This window comes from Lytechinus variegatus, chromosome 14 (genome assembly GCF_018143015.1).
Source record: "Lytechinus variegatus isolate NC3 chromosome 14, Lvar_3.0, whole genome shotgun sequence".
NCBI lineage: Eukaryota > Metazoa > Echinodermata > Echinoidea > Temnopleuroida > Toxopneustidae > Lytechinus > Lytechinus variegatus.
This window is the reverse complement of record NC_054753.1, coordinates 30,309,650-30,315,777: the sequence shown is the minus strand read 5'-3', so window position 1 is coordinate 30,315,777 and position 6,128 is coordinate 30,309,650.

The window sequence follows — 6,128 nt, the reverse complement described above, 5'->3', positions numbered from 1 at the left end:
CATGTGATTTCATTTATTTGAAAAATGAAATATTTGCTGGTGAAAAATATATTTTTTAAGATATTGTTTCAGAGAAGTCTTGAAAATATACTATTTTGATTTCCTTACTACTAATAGTGTTTACATCTGAAGAATAAAATTTTTGTTTTTTAAATTCTTCCTTGAATTTGTCATAAGTCACTGTGAAAAGAATAAAAGCAATTGTCATTTGAGTATTAGTGAACAGGTGGAAATATGAATATTCATTTGTCAATATATAAATGTGCGTGTAAATATTAACTTTATCTCATTTATTGCATACAAGATATTGCATATAGAAATGAATTTAATACGATGCAAAGTATAATTACAAATCTTACATTATCTTTATATCATGAGAGGCTTTCTATGAATTACTTTAGAGAAAATTCATACAGATAGATTTATCATAATGCCAACGTTACAGCAGTAAACTAAAGAGAAATCTCTTCTGCTGATATACTTCCACCATTCTGTAAAATAATGATATTTGTGTTACTTAAATCCAATATCGCAATTACAATCGATAAAGCCGCAAATCATTTATAAGAAATACTATATTTTCCCTAATTGTTTCATTCACTTATTCATGCCCATTTTGATAAAGTATAAGGAAAAAAGGTAGTATAGTAGTAGGATAGTAGTTAAGTAGTTGAAGTGGCAGCAATATTGATTTGTACCAACTTTATAGCCTGGAAATATATTATCAATAGGCTGACTGATTAATATCTGTAAAATTAATATTTCTAAACACTTAAATCCGTTTAACATTAATTTTTAAGTAGATTTGTATATTGATCTGATTTTATAAACCCACAAAAAGTACACTCTATACAAACAAATCAGTCAACAATTACTACTTAAGAGGGTCAGCTGACTGTAACTGTTATTCTATTCATATTTTATCATTTCCTAGTAGTATTTTACTAGAACATACATATTTCTGATTAAAATATAACTCAGATGTGTGACTCGACATATCAGTTGCACCCAGCTGACTACTGGTCTAGTCAATTTGAATGAGTTGTTTTAAGAGTGTTTTGTTTTCTAAATCCACCTTTTCCTTCCTTTTTATGTTTTTAAAGCATTCACAAAAGGGCCAGTTTCTACTCTGTGTGCGATTGTCCATTTACTCCTGCTTATGGGATGTGGATTATGCTAACCTAGACTTGTGTCAAGGATTTCCAAAATAATCGAGATTTAAAATCAAGCATGTTGTACTCAACACCTTTGTTAAGGTCCGGCCCGCTACATCAATCTCATCCGCTTGGAACAAATTCTTTAGGAATTTTGTTATTATAGGTAGATACCAGATGAGATAGCAATATATTGCATCTTGCCAAGTAACAGCCTTATTATGTCGACTTATTAACTTTGTAAGTCTACATGGTGACGTAGGATGTGCAGACGAGTCGTAGTCATGGCGACATCAGATATCTTGTTAAATCAACTAGAAAGTGTCATGCCGATAAAGAGTCTTAATAGGTCCACTTTGTAAGATGGTATATGCTGCCATGACGACATGACAATTCTTTGAAGTCGACTTGGCAATATGTCACTGTGTCAACTTACAAAGTTAACATGTCGACATGAAAAGGGTATGAAGCCGATATGGCAAGATAAGACATCTCTTCATCGATGGCACTCAAAGGTTTCCGTATCACCATAGCTAAGATTTTGTTTTCGCTCTCGCATTGCAGTCAAGTAGAACCCCAACATAACCGTGAAGTTGGGTATGACTGCATTTTTTTTGCTGGAAGTTATAGTATAGGGTGTCTACTCCAAGAATCTGAGGAGTGCCACCTGGGCACCCTTGGGCGTTTTGTTTTATTGACGTCATAAGCCACGCCCAAATTTTCACATACCTCTTAATTGTGATTAGTCATAAGCCACGCCCAAATTTTCACATACCTCTTAATTGTGATTTTCATATTTCACAGAATTAACATGTCATGTTTGGTATCAATTTAAGCTAATGCAAAATCGAAATGCAAATATATGATTACTGGACATTTTAATAACGCGCAGGTCAATTACATGTCATTTAAGTTCATAAAAGGTCAAATTGCCTTACAAATGTATGTAAGACATAATTATAAAGCTGAAATTGACCCCCCTATTCAGTTCGGAATATCAAATATTTTAAATTCATGCTTCGCTCTCGCTTTTATTTTCATGATAAAAGATTGTTTAGAATGCCTAGATTTTAGGTATAAATCTGAAACACGCGCGCACTTGTTCATTCAGTTATCCAGTTTCAGATCACAATATCAAAAATTCCCTGCTCGCCCGTTGTGCACGAATTATTAATGTAGGAAAATACCCTCTTTCTCATCCCTTTAATGATTTAAAAAACATGCATATAGTGTCCCGTTCTAGGTCTAAAACTATAATTTTTTGCTCGCGCTTTGCGCTCGCATCAATTGTTTAGTTATAAAGCTATCATGATTACAAATATTGATTAAGTTTTCCATTCTTTTATGTAGAAATGTCATTTTTTCAGTTCGCGCTTCGCGCTCGCATTATTTGATTGTTCAAATGTGTAACATCTTCATGGTTAAGTGCTAGCAGTCCTTAAAAGGCACTTTTCGATCAGTTCAAAACGTATACAAACATTTTCTGCTCGCGCTTTGCGCTCGCATCATTAATGTAGGAAGATCCCCTCTTCCTCATCTTTTTCATGATATACAAAACATGAATAGAGTGTCCCGTTCTAGGTCTAAAACTGGAATTTTTCGGATCGCGCTTCGCGTGAGCATCAATTGTTTAGTTATATAGTTTAACTATTGAGCTATCCTGTTAAAAAATTATCCATTCTTTATGTAGAAACGTCAAATCGTTTTAGCTCGCGCTTCGCGCTCGCATTATTTGATATGATTGTTGAAATATGTAACGTCTTCATGGCTAACTACAAACAGTCTCTAACTGGTAGGTCTACCTTTCTGATCAGTTCAAAACGTACATTAAAAAAATCTGCTCGCACTTCGCGTTCGTAGTAATTATTGCAGGCACATTTATTTCAGAATGTTAAAATTTTAAGAAAAAAATACATAAAATATAAAAAAAATTGCTCGCGCTTCGCGCTCTATTATAGAATAAGGTTTATGATTTTTTTATATTTATGTTGATTTAAAGAATAAAGCTAAAAAGTGACTTATATGACTACCCCCTTCAAAGAAACAAACAAAAAATCATCTTCGAGCTTCCGATCGGGGCAAATATAGCTGAAAAAAATTCCGCCCCCCCCCCCTTGGTGAAACCCCTGACGACGATCTTGATAGGCTCTTTCATTTAACGATTAATAGCTAACCCTTTCTCACCTAGATAGTTCAACATGAAAAAAGAGCAAATGGGTGTCACGGTTTTAAATGCACTTCTGGGGCCTGTTACATGAACCTTAACAACCATCTTAGATGAATATCTCTACGATTGATTGAATTGACTACAATGTACAATTAATCATGAATACCAAGCATACGATCAATTACTAACCTTTGTGTTACGGACCCTGGTACACTTATAATACTGTATAAATGGGAATGGTATAAGTACCGATTATTACCAACTATATAATATAAAAATATAGAAAAATATTTTATCTCTTGATATGCTGACTGTAGAATAAATATCTTGTTTACTTAATAATAATAATAATAATAGGCATTTATATAGCGCCATCTATCTAGAAGTATTCTATTCCGAGGCGCATTGTTATTATTATTATTACCCCGGCTTTAGCTTGAGCTGCCTTTCAGCGCTCATGCATTCAAGGAATTAATCCTGCCGGGTACCCATTCATCTCACCTGGGTCGAGTGCAGCACAGTGTGGATAAATATCTTGCTGAAGGAAATTACGCCATGGCTGGGATTCGAACCCACGGCCCTCTGTTCAAAGTCAGAAGACTTCTCCACTGGGCCACAACGCTCCACTTAAATAAAGAATAACCATTACAGAAGAAAGGCCCCTAAAGCTGCAAATAATTGTACTGCATTATACATATAGGCTACATTTTGATATTCGATTGCTTTATTCTCTTAGGTCTATGTATTAGAATGGACATACCAAATCAAAAGTGAAAACAAATGGATATCCGATTATTTTATGAGATAATAAATGGTGAAGTTAGAAAACAAATGAAAAAAAACACCAATGCATATTCGGTTAGAACTGCTGTATATCGAGCACATAACTATCATTCCTTTTGAATTGAATCTATGGATTTATCTTTTCATTAAATCTCAAATATAATAAAATTGAATCGAGTCTGTTCAAACTTTGAACCTGTTGAATACTAACTACTTAGAGCGCTTGCAAAATGATGAGAGGCGGGGGGGGGGGGGTAGTCGGTGAGAGAGACAGAGAGAGAAAAGAGGAAGAAAGACAGAAGAAGAGAGAGGGGAGAGGGAAAAAACAGAGAAGGGAGGGAGAAAAACAGAGAGGGGGAGAGAATGGTGTAAGTAGATTGAGAAGGAGGAGGGAGAGAGACCAACAAATTGTGTATGTAACAACAAAAGAGGAAAAATGAAATTCCGAAGTATTCCTACAGTCCTAAGTCATATTGTAATGTTTGTACAGGGGCGATGCCGGTGTATATTCATCAGTGGGAGTGGTGCAAGGTAACATAAAGGCAACGTGATTTTCCTTATTAGCGAATAACGGGTAATTTAGAGCAAATTAAGATTCATACCTTTCAAAATAAGCATATCAGTTTCCAGTTGTCTTTTATTCAAATAATCAATTTAAATGTTTTACAGTAGGCCTACTATGTAGGAGAAGAAGCTGATTTTCTATTTGTTTCTTCTTGAATACCAAATTCTTATTTTTGGCGATTTACTGAGAACTTTTTCTCGTGACGTGTTGGTTTTGGGGTGGCTGCTCATATGTACACTGCAAAAATTCCGGTGTTGATTTAACACCAGCCCGGAATTATGTCCCCACCAAAGAGGTATTGAAACAACACCAGTCTGGAATCAAACCGATGCTGTTTTAAAACTAATTGGTGTTGTATAAATGTATCTGGTGTTGGACCAAAACCAAACTGGTGTTGTTTGACACTTCTCTTGTGCGGAAATACATAGATTCCGGGAAATCAACACCAGAGTTTTTGCAGTGTAGTTTTGTGAGGGACATGGCGCTTGGCAGGGCGTTACAATCCCCCGTCATGACACTTTATTAAATAGCAAGTTTTCTTAACAAGAGGTGCTCCCCTGCGGTGGTATTATCATGGTGAGTACTTGACAGGAATCATATTTTAGGACTGAAATATATGACACAACATCATCAAAAGGGTCTTTTACACATTGCACTGGTTTATTTGCACGTGAGCCGCAGAATGCATCTTTTATCAATCTCAGTACAATATCATCATACATCTTTCTAATGTCACAATTACATGTACCAAGAAAGACGAACGGGCAAATTACAAATAATGCATCAAAATTTACATTAACTTGATTCCAATTTTTTACAATCAAAGTAAATTTACAAGTTTATTTGGAAGAATATTCACACACTTCTCTCAGCTAGTTTATTCAGATATATAAACATTCGAACGTATTTGCTATTATTAAATAGTGACTCGTAGAATACGCGTATGTCTAGACAGTGTATCAAATGGGTAGGTAGATTAGTAATTCGCTTTTAAAGGTTTAGAAAAAACATGTTGATTTAAATCAATAAGAGAGGAATCAAACGAACTTATCGCTGAAAATTCATCAAAATCGGAGGTAAAATTTAAGAGTTTCACTCATTTTTTACGAAAAAGGTCATATGCACAACCCAGTGGCATGCAAATTAGAGAGTCTATGATGTCCGTTGCTCACCATTTCTTTTGTTTTTTATTGTAAAATGTATATTTTGTTACAGATTTGACAATAAGGACTAACTTTACTGAGCCATTTAATGCTAAGACATTGGTAATTGTACATTTTCATGGAGGAATAAAATTTGTTTTCACAGGATAATGAGAATATTTCATATAATAAAATACAAAGTAAATTGCGAGTTGGTGACGTCATCATTCCCCTTGCATACCGACCATGATGTGAATAATTATAGGCCTAACTGTTTTTTTGATCGTAAGTGATTTTTTTTTTAATTTCACCACTTT